Below are 20,631 nucleotides of genomic sequence, written 5' to 3'. Positions count from 1 at the left end.
ACTTCTCACTGGTGTCCATCAGGATTCTGAACCATTGACCACCCAATAAATTCTTCATCTACTTAAGAGTCCACCCATCAAATCCATCTCTGTCCAATTTGAAGAGAAGGATTTTCTGGGGGACCATGTCCAAGAGTTCACAGCAGTCCAGATAAATGTCATCTGTAGCTCTTTCCTTACCCACTCATGGATCATTCCATCATAGAAGTCCACTAGGCTGATCAGGCAGGTGAATCTTCCTTTTAACAGACAAGCTGAGAAATAAACATAATACTAAGTTCACGTGCAAGAACTATCACTTCACAAAAAAATTGAGAACCCTTTCCGAAAAAAAAAAAAAAGTGGATTAAGACAACTAGGTCAATAAAAAAGATACAGAAGAGATGTATTTTAGTCGCTATGTTCAAATAACTATTCAAAGAAGTAACTGTATTTATGATAACTTGTTTTGATATGTTACAGAAATACTAACTTTCTGCCATTTTCCGCTTCATGAAAGTTATTAAGGAAATTTTTGATCTGTTTTCCAAGAAAATATTGATGGACTGTGAAATATCAAAGCCATAATTCTTCTCTTTTGTTTGGCTGATGGGCTTTGCTTGTTTTTTGTTCTTCCTCCCCACTGCCCACTCCCCCCCTCTGCCCCAGTCTGGTCCAACAATATCACACTAACTTTGTGAACTGAAATGGAATTCTGTTTCCTCAGAGGAGCTGCTGAAAAGTGCTGTTTTGACAAATAGCGTAGGAATAGGACCCAAAGGAATTCTTCTAAAGAAAAACACATGATGGTATTTCATTTCTCATCGTTAGCAGAGTTTTGATATGACTGGACTCATTACGAACCGAAATTTGGTGATATTGCTACTGATAATATTTTTAGATGTAGTTGCTATTATGGTTTCTACAATACATAGTTCATGTAAACAAAATTTACTCATCAAAATCACCTTGTGTGGTGGTGATTTTGTTTTTGCTACCTTTGAGTCTGTAACCTTTCAAGAATTCAAGGAACATATGCAGGTGCCTCTTTGTCAGCTGTTATTAGATACCAGGATAAAAGATGTCAGTAAGAATCATGACCGTCCTTCTCATATTTTCTTATTGCTGCCACAGATGGCAAAGTAACTGCACCAACCAGCTATTTTTTTTTTCCAAAGCGTAACCAGTGCCTGAAAAGATGGGTCAATAAATTCCGTTGTCCAAACATTATAACTCACTGAAATTGTTTTTGCAGCTTAATGGAGGTCTCTTCAGCAGGGTAGCAAACACAGTGTGCTGCTGTGTATGAAATACATTTGTATATGAAATAAAGGCTGCATCTGAAAAAACAGGGTTTGCTAATTTTGCATGATGCTGCCATTGTTGCAAACAAGGTCTAACCCCACACCAAGGCACTGAGTGTGCCTTGTTCACTAACTAACATAGTACACACATGACACATTAGACTTGGCTTGTGAAATAAGCATTTCACAGGCAGACACACTTCTGCAGAGTTTCCCCTTTCCATTTTTTTTTTCTTGTACTGGTGATATATGTGAGCTGCACTTTATTTATTTAGCAAACGAAGGGTAAATTGCAGTGTATTCACAGGACCAATGAAATAGACTGTGGTTGTGCTAGAAACATGTGCAATTACTGAAAAGAGAAGACAGGCAGATAAAACACAATGTCATGATGCTGTCAGACAGAAATGGGAAAAAACTCCCAAAACAAAAAAACAGAATATTTTATCAGTGAATATCTCTGGAACAGAAGCACAGTGTGTTATACTATGTACATGAGTTTGGAAGTACCCAGGTGTAATACAGACCACAGTATTTTGTTAAAATCTTGTCCTTGACAAGTTGAGAGCCCATAAAGGATTGCTCACCAATCACATAAGTGATTCTTTCAAGTGCCACTGAACCAAGAATCAGCTCTTATCACAGGAAAGTCAGAGAAAAAATTTCAGTACTTAAGACAGACTATATAGTTTACAATTAATGGATTTATCTTTCTGAATATTATTGTAGGAAAACAAATTCCTGCCCAAGCTTGTGGTACTGTAGGCTTTGTCTTTAAACCAGAAACCACCACTGACTAGAAAGGACATCCCCAAATAGTTTACATCCTTTATCTTATTGATAATGATTGGGTATTCTTATATTAGGCTTTATATTACACATTGCCATAGGATCTTGATTTTTTTTCCTTTATTCCAGAAGAAAGTGTAACAATCTGCAATATCAAAAAGATTGACAACACAGATGATCACTGGTGAAAGATTTCTTAGCTCAACATTAGTACAAGGCCAAGAGTGCTGCAGTTCCAGCAGCCTTAGATGTTCCCTCACACTCACCACTCACAGAAATGCCAATGTAAGCCATCTGAACTCTGCTTATTTATCAGCTTTATAGCCTTTGTTAGTCATAGGGGCTTCTCTTCTGGCTTAGGGGGTCCCACTAACCTCAGTAACCATTTTGCCATTCACATAGAACAACATTTAGAGTCAGTATATAAACTACTGGGCACTATCTTCATAATTTATTACTCAACAGCTGCTACGAGTCCTGTAGAAATTCCATTGACTGTCAAAAGTTTTGAATGAATCATTAGAAGATTTCCCTCTGGATGAAAAAAAAAGCTTGAATGTTGAATGTTGAAATTTAGACATTTCAAGGCCTGCCTTAGAAGTGTAAATATAAAACTTATATATATATATATATGTATATATATGTTTTGGGCTTATTTGGTTGGTTGGTTTATGGTTTTTGGTTTTGTATTTTTATTTCTTTTACAAAATCCATTCTCCCTTGAAATATGATCTCTCTTCACAAATATTAAAAAACCAGGAAACCAGGATATTGGATGTTTTAGAATCCCCCTGCGCTGCTGCTCTGTCAATCCTTTGTGCATGTGGTATGATAGGAATGAGGAAGATTATTTATATTCTATGAGGAAACTCCAAATAAAAATCAGACTCTTGCTGAATTCCACAATCTTTCCCAAAATTTCTCACATGTGCTCATTGAGTATTTGGCTCTAGTCTTTTAATAACCTTCATAATGGATAAAAAGGTTTTGCCCTCAGAAAAAAGGGGAAACTAGTCTGAATACAAGCAGATTATTTTTAAAAATCATGATCATTTGGTTGAAATAAGAAACATATCTTTAGTCTTTAGGACGTCTACAGAATCTGAGCATAAGGACAAGTGCTTATGCTTATGAGTTAAAAAACATGGTTTCTGTTGCAGAAAAAGCATTTTCAGCACTATAAATGGAATTGCACTAAGGTGAAATCAAAAAGCATATTGTGTATGTATTCTGTGTAATATAACCAGGCTTTCTAGCATGTGGATCTACAGCACATATGCTATCCTACTACAGTGTCCATACAGACTTTAATTGTGATGAGAGGACTTCCAATCACAAAGTACATACAAAAGTATATACAAAATTGTCCAGCATATGCACAATTTCTTCAAAATTCCAGTCCAGATGTACTGAAAGTCCCATAATTCTGGGAAGCAAGGTGCTGCAGAAGAGGTAGCTGCTGTTATTAACATACAGATGTATGGAAGAAGTTGGTTGCCTTAAAATGCAGCCTATAGCTGCAATATTTTGCTTGAGGCATATTATTAACTGCTCGGTAACTTACTCCAAGATCACATTTAAATGGTTGTTGGAAAGAGGATCAATTAATGCTTCTACGCATGCACTGGTAATTTGTCATCCTTCATTACTAAGATCATAAACATAACACTATATTTTCTGCATCTCCTACTAACTGAAAACGATAGGAAATAACGTACAAACGTTTTTTGTTCAGTGTTCTGGAAATCTTATCGCTGCTGATGTTCTTCGTGGAGAGAAAGAGCCTTGCGCTGTTTTTACCCAAGGGCATTTGCCATCCGCTTTTAAATTGTGATCTTCAGGGCCAATTATTCTGGTTTGATACACTTCTCATCACTCAATTTGCTTTTGTGTTTCAAGTGCCTTTTTGATGTATTGTTTGGGGTGAAAGTGTGTGTACAGTACCCTCTGGAACTGTTAAACTGTTTCTGAATATAGTAAAATAGTTTCATTTTTCTGACTACAATAAAATAATGCTAAAAAGACCAAGCAGGTATGCTGTAAAAAAACCACTAGACAGCAGTATTTTCCAGGAACAAGGTATTGCTCCAAACTACAGCACACAGACCTGCTTATGTTTCATTTACAGTCTATACTGACAGGTTTGGTCTCTACATTGGTTCATTCTCAGCTCCTGTCGTGTTGTCCAACCCATCCACTGCTTTATATGCCTGATAATTATCCTGAATACCTATTGCTTATTAAAATACTCCATGCCTGAGGTCTCTGCTTGTAAGCACAGGAGAAATATCTATTCACTCATTTTATTAGCTGTGTACACTCTGGCTGGCAATCACAGAGACCATAAAAAGGAGGCACCAACATTTCATGCATTCATTACGAGTGGGTTTACCCTTCACCACGTGTAGATGTTACTGTCTAGTGAGAAGGGACATGCTGTTCCTTTCCCTGAGTACGACACTCTGCATTCTGAGTGGAGAAGAAGCATTTAGCTGGCTTCTCTTAAGATAGAGCAAGTTCTAGTTGGCCTTTTACTAAAGGAGGGGTGTAAATATAACTAACAAGTTAATGTGCCTTTCAAACCTCAGCAATCCACCCAAACTTCGTGCAGTGAAAATTCAGTTTTGGCATCACTGGAAGAATTCGAAGTTGAAATGAAAATAAATTGGCTGTTTGGAAGAGCGAAAATGGTGGAAGATTCTTGCATTCCCTGTGTTTGGATATGGGATTTTCTGACTTGTATAGGGCACAAAAAAGGGCATTTTAAATAGTCAGCAAAACAATTCAGTGCTAAAAAATAGTAATTACATATCCAAAACCTTCTCAATTGCATGCACTACTGAAAAATTTTAAATATTAATTTTGTCTTAGACAGACTTGGATTTTATTTTCTTGAAAAAACAACAAATAACTCCAGACAGCTTTTTCTATAGTTTCTCCTGTAAGTCTGTGATCATATTTCACCTTCTTTATTCTGAAGAAAAAAGGGAAAAGAGTAATCTCCTGAAGTATTTCACAGATATCCCTGTCTCTTCCAAGATTTTTCTATGTTAACTTTCTGCCAAAATGAAGAGATGATATAATGTAGTTGGCACCTCAGTCCCTTGTCTCAGGTCCTGTTCCTACTCTGTCCAAACATTCTTTTCTTCTTCTTACCCCCCTCCTCTGGTCTCAATCAGAATTCCTTCTGTCTTATCCTTAAGGTCACCTAGGAGGGAAATAAAACCTGGCCTAATTGGTCTAGTGTTTTCTCGTTTTGATAAAAAAATATATTGATAAGAGATTTTGTAAAAAATAACTGAATGAAGCGATATTCTTTTTAGGGTTTTCCTAGAACAAAAACCCAGACAGACATCTTCATGTTTTGGAAACAGCTGGCAAAAGTGAAACAATGACTTTACAAAAAAATAATGAAGAAAAACTCTTAAAAAAGACAAAGTTATTCTTTTCAAGTGGACTTTTTAAAGCTACATTTTCTGTGTAAAATTCAACCTCTAATGTCAGTCTTTGAGAATGAAAGCTCAAGATTCCACATTCCACAGGCCAGTTTAGAAATAGTACCCTAAAATTCTTTCCATATACTTTTCTGCAGCACTGCTGTGATTGACATATCTCTTTTGATACAAGACAAAGGCTTTTCAGAAAGAAAATATATTTTTAAAGGTGCAAAGATAAAAAATTGCTTTTTAAACCTCTATGAAAATTATTTTGTTTAAAATGGAGAGGTCTGGAGCTCAGAACAAAAATATCCTTGTATTTGGAAGATATGATATGTTACTACTTGACATTACATCCAGTTAACTTGAAATAATGGACTGAACTTGATGGATTCAGGCCACAATTCAGAATGTTATATTTGGGAAGAATGAGAAAAACTTGGTGAAATATAAGTCAGACCACTGATAAATATTTGACCATAGCACGGTTTCATGAGAGTTGAGAAATAGGATAATAACAGATATCAGAAGATGCTTAATAAATTATATACTCCTTTCTCTAAGATGTGTGGTATTTATTTCTATTTTCTAGTTTAGGGTTAACCCAGATAGTCCAAGTCATACTTTATGATTATCCTGCCAGTCTGTAAGACTGGAGAAGTCATCTTTCCCTAACACTCTTTTCCCTGTAGCTTTCAAACTCACAGAGGCAGCGGTTTTAGAAAAAGAAGGAAAACAGTTTGCTGAACTGTGCAACTCCTGCCTCTTCTACACACCCAAAACAAAGATAATAGGCTCAAGTGCAGCAAATAAGAATTCGATTTACAAGAAATCTCTGTCCTTACTAATGTTCCCGTAGACAAAAGCTCCAAGATCTCCATCCAAGAGCAGACAGTTCCTGGTATTAACTGCTGGGGCCCACTTAGCAGGGGAAGCCCCTTATTGGCATTGACACACAGACAGGTTCATTCCTTGCAATCAGGCCTTGACAGTTACTCGGTATCAGAATTCACCAAGGAGTTTTCAGCAGTTTTCTGTGCTGTGTAATACAGAACATTTTGGGGGAGCTTTTGTTAATCTCCCTCGTGCTATTGCAGTTAAGTTCTATGGGGTTTCAACACCTCCATTTGGCTTCTTCTCATTTCAAAAAAAAACAAGGGAAAATTTTGGCTGATTGTTCACTTGAATAAAACATATTGAGATTCAAATAAGTATTCCCAGGGTAACCCTTTGAAACTTCTCGCAAGAACATGATAGCAGCTGCTTTAGAGCATGTAGAGAGTTGTGTTTGTATCTGGAGCTCTAAACCTCTCCATATTGTTAAAAATTAGTGGAAAGTCACATAGCATGCATTTGCATATGTTATTTCATTAGCTTTATTGTTTGGCAACCGAATGTCATCAAACACCCAAGGTATTTCTACTCATCAAGGATAAAATCCTTGGCAAGTGTGAAGACTTTCAAATGAGTTGAACTAAGATAATTGTCTGCTCTAAAATTTGTGATAAGGTTTTCTTTCATGCTTTGATAACTTAGTGTTATACCATAAATATACTGCTGAATTGCAGAAGAAAAGTCCTGAAATGCCATTAAGAACATATCTTTCTACAAAGTTTTGGGGTTTTCTAGCACCTCGGAAAGGTTTCTTCTTGTTCTTGAAGTAAGACATAATGCCTAGTGTAACTGCAGACATATTCAGCCTCTTTGAGATTCTTGCATGGCTGCTCATTAAATGGAGACATAAAAAAAAAAAAAAAAATTAAAATTTTACAGAAGTTCCGAGAAGCTGAAGAGAATACAAGTTACTCACGTTTAGTCCATCCAATCTAGGAGTCCCCTGATTATTCATTCATTAATTCATTCATTCACTTACTCTTTCATTCATTACTGCTGAAGCAATGTGAGAACTTATTCACATGGTACAACTGCTACACTGACAGATCAGCTAGGAGAGAGTTTAGATCTTATGGAGATGAATACGTATGAGCAAGTGACGTAGTGCAAGTAAGACAACAAATTCTGAGCAAATAAGTTACTTCAGAAAATTCAAAAGACTAATCATTATGATTATTTTTTAATAGCAATGTGAAGTTCTGCATTTATCGCCTGATGGAACGCCTGAAATGCATTGTGTGCATTCAAAAGCAGCCTGGGCTTCTGAATAGGACACTATAAACCTGATTTGAACAGATTGAAAACAAGATGTGACAAGCAGTTTGACACTGGCCCTCAACTAATTTCCGCTGTTTGTAAAGAGGCACGTCTGAATGGAAATAGCTCAGCAGAATGGGTCAGTATGGTTGAGGCCATGTCAGTCCACACATAAAAAACACAGTACTGGGGAAAATAAGCAGCCATTGATTTCTGGTGAAAGCCCCCAGCGTCTGGGGAAAGCAGCCAAAACGAGGCACCAGCTGCTCTCTGCTGGAAATCTTTTGTGGAAGAGTGAGGGAAGAGAGAGAAAGCTGGTGGGTATAAAGGGGAAACAAGGCAGAAATCAGGAAAGAAGAGGTGCTGCTGACTGCCTCAGCAATGCTTCATACCCCACACTTAGCAGTCTCTGAAAAATAGAGGAGGGGAAGCACACCCCAAAACTTCTCTTTTATTTATGCAATGCAATGGGAATGGTTCCAATGGGAATTTCTCATGCTCTTTCACATTCCCTGAATTCATCTGTATGGCTTTGTGTGTGCTTGGGGGTTGGGTGGTGGAGGGTGGGGTGGCGGGGGTATTTTTGTAAATACTCCTCCAATCCAGCTAATGTATGCATCAAAATTGGAACAAAAACTCACTCAAATTTGTTCTCCTCCTTTGCTTTGTTGCATTTTGACAAAAAATTTAAAATGATAATAAATGGAGGATATTTTTTTCAAAGTTTTTTGCCTATTTAATAAAAATCTTAGCCACCTGCTTTTAAGGCACTTCCATAATGATTTCATGCTACAAATCATAGTGAAGCTCTTTAGCAATGAGCAATGACTCTCACTTCTCCTCCAGACACTGCAGGCAGCACATTCCACAATGGAGTACAATAATCATGAAGTGGGCAGTTTCAGACAGTCTGAAGGTCTGAAATGGTTCTACTCTCAATACCCTTCCTGGGCCAGCATGCAGGAGAAGGGACACAGGGGGAACACTTCCAGGCCAACACTCTGACTTAACACTGTGTCCAGAATCTGAACCTCACAAACCTGTGTGAGTTTTATCCAAAATGGAACTGGTTTGAGAAAAAGCTATAATATAAGGACAATTATAAACACCATTGGCCAAAGCTAAGAAATATCCAATCAGCAAATGGTCTTTGGACCATTTAAGTGAGAACTTTAGGTAAGAAACTTCACATGTCTTTGCAAACATCTTTGGAGACATCCCTTCAATGCCAATGACATGAAAAATGCAACAACTTTTCAGTTAGAGAAAATCCTCGTAGCAGTTACAGATTCTTCTTTCCTATGCCTTTTCACAACTTTGCTTTAAACCAATGGTTAAATTTAGAGAAGGGCCAGTGTTACACTGCTTGCCACATGTTGTTTTCATTATATTGACATCAGGTTTACAGGACCCTGTCACTAGGAACGTTAGGCTGCTTCTAAAGAAATACAGTGTGCATAATCAGGTATTGAGTTACCCAAAATGAGAAAATCCATGAGCGCTTGCAGCAGAGACAAGGTAAGCAGGTCCTTTCTATTATCAGTTCTGTAATTACAAGCTGACTGTTTTGCATCTTGACCAATATTATTTTCTACACTTTTTTCAGATCATTTGGTGCACCTCTAAGAACAACTCCATCCTCTTTTGAATGGACCCTTCATCAGCTTTTTCTCAGGCAACTACTGCTAACTAACTCCAAATCTAGTATGCATTTCCAATATTTGGTTCTACAGAATCCCTGTTTATTTGCTTCAAGACTTGCAAAAAACCTGCCAGAATAACAATAAATTCTATATTGTCCTCAATTTCCCTAAGATTATACAAAAATAGCTAATGTAAGTAAGAAAAAGCATGTAAAACTTTAAACATACATTTTAAGATTTGTGTTTTGTATTGCCACCTTTATACTTAATATACTTTAAGAATCTTTATACTGTAACATTCTTCCACTTTCCTTGGTTTCACATAATTTCCTCTCATCATTTCAGATATGCACTCTGTGTGCTGTGTTCTCTCTTTTCTTTACTCTTTCACAGAAATGCTTAACTTTAGAGAAGGAAATACTGGAAGAAATTGCAGAGAGCTTGGAGAAAAACCTTCATTTTATTTCCTGTAAGCTGGACTGACACAGGCAAATAATAAGTATGCATATGTTTGTGATTTTAAAACTAGATCCCAGTTTATTTTCGAGTTCTTATTGCCCCAGTATTTTTGGCCTTAATCTTCACACTTAGGGTAGGAGTCTTCCAAAGCATTACATATTTGCAAAGAGGAGTCTGGGTTTGTCATGGTTGTAGAACCAGAGCACATGGAAAACTAAATACAATAGAGTCTGAAGTAATTCAATAGTGTTGAAGAGCATCAAATCATCATCATTCAAGCAACAAAATATTTTGACCAAAGGCCATGACTGCACACTCCCTTAATTTTCATTTATGTCTCACAAACATAGGTTATTCTAGTAGAAAATTTAAAAACAGTATGTGTAAAGATGAGGCTTAAAAAAATCCCCAGACACATATACCTGAAAGAAATTACATTCTTTCACAGTGCTTTTTTTGTTGTATCTTTGTGTTATGGGTGGACAGGCACAAAATCAAGCTGAAGAAATTTTGTTTAAATAAACTGAAGCAGAAGAGAAACACCAGAATATAACAAGATAAGGTGCACTGGGAGTACTGTGTACGCTTATTAAATTCTACTGAGCTAAACAACAGAACAACAGTAAAAGCATATTATTTTAATTGAAAAAATAACACATTCCCTCTTGCACTGTGTTCAGACAACCTGGGATATCTTTCTATTACAGCATGTCTGAATACATGCATTTGTGAAATTCATTACATTCATCCAGAAAAATCTATTTCCCTACTGCACTGTTATGTAGATTTATTGAAAGACACATTATAAAAGTTTGCAGTTGTTTAGCAATTGTTATCCACTTCATAAATTTTCTCTGTTTCAAAACCTTGAAGTACAATTAAAAAAAAAAAATGAAAACAATTTTAATTTTTCATATTCTGGTAATGCCCTGGATACAATTCATCACACTAATTTCTTAATTTCCAGCGAGCACACATTTTATCTATATTATTTCCCCAATCAATTTTTTTAAAAATCCGATGATTGGTTTAATGCACATGGCACAATTAGATCTCTGGCATGGCCTCTCATCATACATCCTACCTATGGATGTATTGTCCAGCTAACTGCAATGATTTGCATCCTCAGCTTGTATAGATGGACAAGGTAATTCACTCTGGCCAATACAGTTTACATCTGCTAAATATACAGCCCTGTTCTGGTATGATACATTATTATGTATTAGAAAGTGTAATTTAATTGGAGGAGGTCAAATTAAGGTCACTTTAAGCATAAGAGGAAGCACAAGTCTTTCCCCATTACTGTGGAATTGTTCACATGTGTATAAATAGTCATATTTGTATTGATAGAAATACATATTTAGAAGGAAATGGAAATGACTGGGAAGTCATGACTCAGATGGTTTTGAAAAGGATGCAGTTAGAAATTATGTCCTCAGAATTATTATGGTGCAGAGGACTATACCTCTGTTATTAAAGCGTTTATTATCCCGATTGTTTTTCTAAAAACAAAATATCTAACCTTGTTCAATTGGCCTTACTTTGAGAGCTTTTTCTATAGAGAATTCCTAAAGGCAAAGACAAGAACCATGAAGATTTGGTCAGGCTAGTTATAATATGATCAGTTATATCTGATTGGAAACATTTACCTAAAAGTCTTCACGTGATGTTCAGAAGTAGTGCTTTCATAGAAATTGAATAAAAAGCTGAACAAATATCAATATGGAAAAATTCCACGCCATGCTCCATAGTGATTCACCAGCACAGAAAAACGTATTTCAATATTGCTTTAGAGTTCCAGAAGGAATTCAGTCGGAAGGATCATCTTAAGTAGCAGCCAGCAGTTGAATGAGAAGAGTAGACCTTGGGTGAGGGCTACTTCACTGGCTAGTGGTCCTATAACTACTCTTGGAAGCAACTTCAGGCTCCAGAGGCACTTTGCTTCTTCAGAAAGCATCTGGCACACAGTGATTTTAGGAGAATCAAAGGCTGCAGAAGTCTGCAGGGCCCACTGTGTCACAGCTACCAACACTGAACTCTGTACTTCTGCTTCTCTAAGATAAAGTCTGTTTTGAAAGCACACAAACTTTATTGATGTTTTCGTCAGAACTGAGAGCAGCTCCTGAAAGGCAAAATTAGGCATGTAATTGTCTTGTCCCCCATGCTGAAAGACTTTCTGCTGCATTAAAAATGCTTTACTGGTATGAGAGTAGACATTAAGGCTGCATTTTTTCCTTGTGTTTCCAGGAAGTGCGCTACAAAAGGTTCTGCCCAAAAAGCAGAGCAGATTTTGCAATTCACTGAGATTGTCACTTAGTCTAGTATTTCCAAGAAGACTAAAGCAGAGCCATGCCAAGAGGTTTCTTAGAATATTTAACAAATATCTCCAAAACTTAGAACCATTATCATCCTCTGTCTCCAGAGACTTTCCACCAGAGTCCCCATAACTCTCCACCACACTCAGATTTCAAAAACAATAGCACTTGAACACAATCATATAAAAGGAACACTTCCCTGAAATAAAGGTCTAATCATTCACTAGTGCTGCAATAATATATAGAGACAGGTGAAAACCTGTTTCTATTGCCAACAACAAGTTCCATGTTGATAGTGTCAATGAGATAAACTTCTGGTGAGCCCTGCTTGTGGCACTTCAGGAACAATAAGAATTCTGATTGGCAAAAAAAATGTGCTTGAAAATATAGCATCCTATTCTGATGTTATATTTGATACTTGATACTTGATACTTGTACTCTTTACAAGGTGCTTGATAATTATCTAGCTCTCATCATTGCAGACTAAAATATCCACATTTTTCTGCTCGTATATTTCTTTGGGTAGATAGACCTTCAGTCCCTCTGTTCCTCTCTTACGCATAGGGAAAATCAGTTGACACCAAAGTAGAATGTCATCTTGAAATTCTGAAGTGCCTCTTTTAATACATTGAAAACTCTCAAGCTGTAGACACTCTCCTAAGAAATGGCTGATGAGAACTCCAGATCAGACCTTGCAGTAACGAGACTATCCTGCCTCAGCATGTTAATGGTCTAATATTAAATAAAAAAATAGCACTTTTAAAATAAAGACAAAAGTCTTGGTGTGTATAATGCAGGCTGTTCACAGACACCTGAAAGAGTTCTGAGCAAAGTGTTCCCAGAAAAATCTTACATTTCAGGCAAAATTTCAGTCTCTAAGCAATTATTCCTCTCTGGCTGATCCCAGTATTTTCCAATTTCTTTCTACAGAGCAGTTGTTGGAATAAGTGGTCAAGGACACAGAAGAAAAAGTAAATCAAATGCACACTGTGTACAACTGATAAGCTTTTTCTACCTTTAGTCACCAGTACAGTTTCCCGTCTCTGTGTATGGATTTCCCTCGCTGTTTCCTTTTCTTTTTTTTCCTGATCATTCCTTTGCAGTCCTATTTAGTTTCATAGAATCATGGAATCATGGAATTGCCTGAGTTGGAAAGAATGCTTAAGATCTAGTTCTAACCACCCCACAGTGGACAGGGACACCTTTCACTAGGAAAGGTGAAAAAGGAGCAGCCTGGTCTTGAACACTTCCACAACTTTTCTGGGCAACTTGTTTCAGTGTTCCAACTGTCTCACAGAAAAGAGTTTTTCCTAACACCAAGTCTAACCCTGCCATCTTTCAGTTCAAATCTATTCTCCCCTGTCACTACATGGTCTTGCATCCTTCTCCATCTTTCTGGTAGCTCCTTTTAGTTACTAGAAGGCTGAAATCGGGTCACCCCAAAGCCTTCTCTTCTCCAGGCTGAACAATTCCAGTTCTCTCAGCCTTTCCTCACAGGAGAGGTGCTCCATCCCTTTGGTCATCTTGACAGCCTCCTCTGCCTTTCAGCTACTAAGTATCACATTTCTCCTAATCTTTTGTTTATTTCACAACTTAATTTCTTTTTCATGTAGTTCTCTCTTACTCCCTGCACCCCAAAATCACACCTCCCATAACCAAATGCTGCCCTTTAGCAGTCCAAGTGAGGTTGAAATTGTTGTACCATTCAGCATTTGTGACAGAGACCTGGAAGTAAAGACTTTATTTATTTAGAATAATAATACATATTAAACTATCAAGAAAAGGCTAAAAATTAAACCAGAACATGCATAGTAACATTGCATGAAGTCTTGTTCTTTCTTCATAAGCAAGGCTTATCATCAAGAAGGCTAATAAATGTAAAAGGAGACTGAAGTCAACTTTGCTGAATGGGCAGTAGTGCAAGGAGTCAACTGCACTCTGTGGCGTGAAAGCAAAGATCTGACCCCAGCAAGAAATCAGGCTTCACTGGCCTTTCAAGTGATGTTTTGATAAAAAATAACAAAAGGAGCTTAGAGAAACAGTCTCCCAAATAAAATTTCCTTTAGAGGTACTGTAGCTTTCATTTTCTAGGGTACTGTGTGTTGCTGTCAAATGCTTGTGGGCTGTTAATCACTGACACCATACAGGAATTATGAATGACTGCTTGTCAATGGCACCCTTAATAAGACCTTAGTGTGTGCTGTTTAGTGATGTTTCTGTAAATTCAGACAGAAGTACTAACTGAGACCACCAAAATTGTATGAAGTCCAATGCAGTTGCATACCACCTACTTAAGTCTGACATTGCAAGAGAAACTATCGGGAGAAAAACCTATTTTTTTTTTTTTTTTTGTATTGTATTTTCAAGCTCCTGGACACAAGCATGTCACACTAAAGTTTAAATGCATTTTATTTTGTTTTTACCAGAATTAAAACTGTAGCTGTTTAACCAGCAGCATGATACAGGTCTCTGCTTCCTGTATCATGCAGGGGGTACCCCCACAGGGATCCCGTGATGAACTTTATCAATTCCCCACTTTTCCACTGCAATTACCTTTGTTTCAAAGCTTTCTAGACTTTATGGCTATGATGGTTCAAAGCCTGCAAGTTCCCTGCCAAAACATGTTCATGATAATTTAAAATCCATTAGATCTCATTCCAGCTGCATGATTTGGCTTAAAAATGTTTTTATTCACATGTGTCTCTTTTTGGGCCAATGTTCATATTCTTTTGGTCTGTGTTTTACTAGTCTGTAACACACTATACTTGTTTTATCTCAGTTTGTAGGATAATCTCCATTCATATAATATATCTCCACTTGCACACAGAACAGATTTAAGTTACTTTTCACTCTACTGACTTTGTAAACGTTTGTATCTGAGGCCTAACCAGTACTTTACAAAGTGTTTTCAGTGTCAGTACAGTTAATAGTCACTTCAATTCTTTTTAAGTGCCACCTCATTGGTGATACATATTAATTACCACTGTACAGATGTCTGACAATGAAACATTTTCATTTCTAATATGTGGAACTATTCTTTATTCTTTTTCAAAACATAAGAAAGAAATAGTTGATTTTGATTATGAGTAAAGAGCTGTGTGGGCTGTCCTGCCAGGTGAGGGAGTGAGCATACTGGAGATTTCAAAGTCTTGGGAAAATGAGAGGAAATAAATACATGTACAAGCAAGTCACTGAAACACTAATGTAATAGCTTCAGTTATATTCCTAGGGAATGTTCAAGAGGAAAGAATAAAAATGTCACCATAACTTAACAACTAACTTCCATAAAAATGTTGCTATTAATATCAATTAGGAAGTTCATAAAAATTTAGCAGAAAAATGAGTGATAAAGAGGTCATCTTTGTTACTCAACCAAGTCCTATGTTAATCACCTTCAGAAGATATTATGAATTTTCTGAATGATAATGAAGAAAAAAAAAAGAAACCAACATGCACTCCCTGAAAATTACTTCACAGTAAAAAGTCAAAATATGGGGTTTCCTGGGAGTGTGCTTCACTACCACTGCACAGATCCAGAGTATTTTAAGAGACTTTAGTTGGGAAGATGAGCACAAATTAACCCTTAAAGCACTTCAGGATCTGGACTAAGGGTTTGTGGCTTGTGTGAGATTGCTAAAAATACACTTTTCTGTTACACTTCTTGGCAAAGCTGGCAAAGTATCAATGCTTTTGTTCATATTTCCTGTCTGCTCTGGAATTAATGACTCAGAGGGAAAGACAGTGGTTCTTGCACCTTTCATACTCATACAAAAAAATCTCTCAAAACAAACAAACAAACAAAAAAACCCCAGCTACAATTCCCTGTATCCAGGTATCTAGTTTTTATTTCTCTCCATAAAATGTATATTCAGTTCATCCTCCACTAATCTGGTGGGAAAACCCTCTACAAAAGAATAACACACTACATTTTTTGAAGTGTATTAGAAAACAGTAATGATCACCAGCTGTAATCCCTTGCACATGCTCTACATGTAGTCAAAACATCTGTATCTTAAAGCTGAGTTGTTTGAGGTCTGGGTTGTTTTTCCTCTTTTTTTTCCCCTATAAATAGTCTTCACACAAAAATTGGTAATTAATATTTCAACAACATAAATAGCTGCCTCTTTTTTTTTTTTTTTTCCCGCTAGAAGGAATAAAATTCCTATTGCAGTGAAAGGAACCTTTAAAAAACAGACTGTAACTGCCTTCCAGCTTTGGGTGTGAAAAAAAGCATAACAGGGTAACAGCAGAAAAAAAGCAAAATAAAACTTATTTTCACACCCACCTATGTAATTCTGCCCAAGCTTAAATTAGAAATATTGTTGGAGTATGCAAATTATCTGAAGATTCTTTCAGTTTTACAGTCTTTCTTATACTATTTTTCAGTTAAAACAAAATGGAACAGCAAAGCATTTGTACAGTTATTGTTCTCAGGTTTCCCACACTGCTGTACTATTTTTTGCTGTTTGCCTGAGGTTATATGAAATATTGTCATAACAATGACTTGGAGGGAGATAAACATTCTACCCTTAAAGTGAGCCTGAGATATTTATTGATTGACTGGTTTTTAAAATGCACTTACCTAACAAATTCTGAGAGAATTGTTAGACATTAGAACATAAATAGATACTTGTGATCACACGCGTCCCTGTATAACTTTGGCATTCACTCGAGTCACTCGATGGATCTTGCTCTGTGTGTTCTGAAGGTCAGTATATCCAGACTGGGGTGATGGATGATATATTGAAGGTTCTGATGGACAGATTGTGTATAGTTGCAGACTCAAATAAAGACTTCTCTGTCCTTGCTGACACAAGCTTCTCCCAGTTGAGGGTTGATATTCAGTAAGAATTATCAGTAAGAATTGCTTATGGTTTTGGTTGAAGGTGGGAAGAATATCAAGTAATGGTCTGTTTTCTGCATCTGCAGAAGCATTCATGAAGATGCTAGGTTTCTTATGCCTTAGTCAGCCATAAAAATACAGGGGAGGGGTTCCAGGGCTTTTAAGGGTACAAAATGCCTGAAGAACGTTCCCTGACTCAGTCACACAGTGAGCAGAGGTGAAGAAACACAGGAGAGTGAGCTATGAGAACATGGATATGACTGACTTCAGCTGAATGAGTGGGGAAAATATATATTCACCACTTTCCTCTCTTAAATATGGAATGTTAATGTTCAGAGTCCAGTTTTTGATAGGAAAAATTATCACAGTTCATTGTAACTTGACAACTGATACAAATCAGAAGTGAGGGCAAGTCCAGACCTGACGCATTCGCCATCTGGTTCAATTGAATCTGGCCACTGCCTTATAAAGGCTATCTAAGACTCTGGGAGCTTCAACATTTATGATTTTTAAAACAGCTGGGTGAGTTAAGATTTGTGAGTAGCCTTTACCTTGAGCTCCATTTATTTTCATTAGTCTGTATTAGGTGCTGTGCTGCAGATTTGCAGATTCTGACGGCTTCCCTCCCATGGTGTGATAAATGAGACTCACAGCTTATAACTTAGCTGTTTGGCCCAGATGGCAGAATACCTATGAAAAAAAAAAAAAAAAAAAAGGAAGACAGGAAAATCAGCAGGAAATGGGAAAAAAAAAAGAGGGGTGGGAAATAAATTGAGTCAAGACATCCCTAAAGCATGATCTCCTTGTCTTATTCAGAATCTGAAGTTGTTTCTGCTTTTCTATGTTGAAGGAAGCCTGCTAACAGTACCTGTAGGCAACACAGTCCCTCATGAAAGTCCCCCTGCAGTGTTTGGAGATTCAAAGTGCATCCTGATGACCGCTCTGTGCATATAAAATTAATGTAAGTATTTTTAGAATGAAATTAGGAACATATGCTTAGTTACAGACAAGAGGCATAAGGTGTATTCATCATAAACATTGCACGGGAGAAAAAAATCTTGAATTGGCACAGAAAATTTTATCTATAGGCAAGAGAGCACTGACATCCATGAGATTAATAATTCATGTATTTTATCTCATTCAGGGCATTTCAGAAAGTCCATTATACTATATTTTCTGTATAGTCAGTAAATTTTGTAGCTCTTAAAACCCGTGAAATGAAAAATAGGCTCAAAAAGCCATAACACTATCAATACATTAATATTTATGTAGCTCTTTTCATGACAAACATTCCAAAGCGCTGTCCAGTAAAAGAAAATGAAATAAAGCATGAACAGAATGCAGATGACTGTGAGTCAAAAGGTCACTGAAACAGACAAATCAAATGAATCTGTTTGACCAAGGGACTGACCAAGTTCACCCAGTTAACACTTGGAAATCCTATGCTCTTTTTTAAAGCTCTGTCTAGCCAAGTTTTAGGAATATTATATCAAGAATCAAGAACATAATCAAAACCATCTTAATAAGTGAGGAGGACATGTTTAGAGCAATTTCAGTCTAGACAGAAAAGAAGGAGTTATTTCAAATAAGTACTGAGCACACAGCATAATTACTTCCCTGGCCAGAAATTTATACAACTGATCTAGCTAAGAAGTTTTTAGTTATTTAAAAATGAAAAAGAAATTGTGGGAGGTATTTTTTTTCACCCACCACAGTGGTAAATTATTGATGTATATTATGCTATTTTCTTTACCATGTTGCAGTCATTCATAAGGGAAAATAAATGTAGAGGACAAGTGTTCTACCGTGCATAACTGCTGATTCCCTAGCAGTACCTTGTTTTCAGGCAATTTTCATCCTTCAGTGTTTTAAAAAGAGTCATTTTCCATTGTAAGATATCTTTAGATCTGATTAATTTCTTCAATAGATGATAAAGTTTATGATTAAAGAAAAAAAAAAACAAACAAACAAATTAGCAACAAGTGAACACAAGAAAATTGAGAATATTTCATTAGATGAGATTAGAAGAATGAGCTGTTTTTCTTGGTTTGGCAGTAGCCCATGACAAAAGAGTTAAGGGGGAAGCTGCATCTTCCTATTATATAAAGACTTCCAGAGTAGAATCTGGGTGTTCTAAGCCTGCTGGAGGTTTGTAGCTGGCTTTTAGGAGCTTGTTGCAACAGAAATAATTTTTAAAAAGGTGCATAAAGGGGTGTTGTTTTTACTCAAGAGGTCAAAAAAAAAATCTACTTTCTAATGGAGTTAATAGAGTAGCAGGAGACAGAAAATTGTGCTTAAGTTTATGGCTTTGTATGTACATGTTTTTGGAAATATGAAAGGAAAAAGAAAAGAAAAAGAAAATTTACTGAGTTGTCTACTTGTATTCACCTACTTCCAGGCATGTACAGAAAAATTTAATTTTTCTGTAGATATCTGTTATTCATATTCAACCCTCTTAGCAACATAACTTGATTTTGTTTGAATGGTTAGTACATTTATTCAGAGAGTTCAGAAGATCCAACTGAAATTCATAGGGAAACAGGGGTCATTCACTTTAATTGAGAATATTTTAATGGTTCTTCAGCTGCACATGGGTTCACACTAATTTTCTAGTCTGGATGCTGTACCAATATTGACTTTATAGCTACCACAAGATAGTCAGAACTAAAGCTAAATGCTATGCCTCTTGAACTGATGAAGACATATATTTGGCAGGCATATAGATTTTTTTTGGTACCATTTATCATCCTGTAAAATTTGTTAAAGCACCCAGAAAGGTTCCTAGTCTATGCAGTTTATCTGTGAAGCATTTAAGAAACACTTTGATTTTTGTTAAAGTAGCAAGAACTTTCACTCAGTGTTATCAGGATATCTTATTGTTACAAATAATATCTATAGAAGCTGTGTAATATAAGGACCATTTAATATTGGTCCCAGCAGCAGTATAAAACACGTGCTAACTATTTCCTGTGCTAGATACATTGTTTATTGACATAACCCTTGCATCTGAGAGGATTTAAGAGCGTGAATGCTTTGGTTAACCAAGGTGAGTCAGACAGGAGACAAGCAATCTGCTTCCTTACACAAATCTAGAATGTAATCTTTTTTAAAAAGCAGTAAGTAAATTTAAAAACAAATTGCTTTATACATGTAACTAAAAAGCCAACAACTTTTTCTCAAGAAAGTTTAAGCTATTTGTGATCTTGAAGTGTCTATATGAGGATGTTTGTTTCATGCTTGTAATTAGAAAACACTCTGAAAGACTGTAATAAGCTGTTAGTAGAAATGCTAATGAAAAATAATTTCTGATCTGGGTGCTGTGGAACAGTAGTTATTCTGTTATATACTGAGCAATAGCAACTAGATAGCAGAACAGATATTATCAATAATACAGGCTCGGGGGCATATTCTGAAGCCGAGCCAAACTGAATGAAAATTGGGATTTAAGGGTAGGATGTTCCCACGTGGGAAACACCAGCTCATGCCCTTTACTCAGCAGCCATTTCCGCAGAGGAGCTGAGAAATGCTCTGCCCTGCCACCTTCCCACAGGGACATTGGCCTGGCCATTCCTGTAGGCCATGTGTGCTGTTGTGTGTCGCAGTGAGCTCGCACTGCTTTCCATGAGCGGATCAAAACGCATCCTTGAGGCCAAAATGGCTTTACTGCCACATCCACTGGCAGTGTGACCCTCCTGACCATGCCTTGGTTAA

At 36.7% G+C, this 20,631-nt stretch overlaps 1 long non-coding RNA gene across 1 annotated transcript in view; it reads right to left on the bottom strand.

Annotated features, from left to right (window-relative positions):
- The window catches only part of LOC141727064 (uncharacterized), a 59,066-nt gene extending 51,627 nt beyond the window's left edge, over positions 1 to 7,439 (bottom strand). Inside the window, exons 1-2 of the long non-coding RNA XR_012578051.1 lie at positions 7,320 to 7,439; positions 181 to 254 (exon numbers count right to left, since the gene is read on the bottom strand). This is a non-coding gene — a long non-coding RNA (uncharacterized LOC141727064). The remainder of the gene's footprint in view (positions 1 to 180; positions 255 to 7,319) is intronic.
- Between the last annotated feature and the right edge of the window lie 13,192 nt (positions 7,440 to 20,631).

Source organism: Zonotrichia albicollis, chromosome Z (genome assembly GCF_047830755.1).
Source record: "Zonotrichia albicollis isolate bZonAlb1 chromosome Z, bZonAlb1.hap1, whole genome shotgun sequence".
Taxonomy (NCBI): Eukaryota; Metazoa; Chordata; class Aves; order Passeriformes; family Passerellidae; genus Zonotrichia; species Zonotrichia albicollis.
Note: the sequence above shows the minus strand (reverse complement) of the source record. Positions and strands in the feature narration are given on the sequence as shown.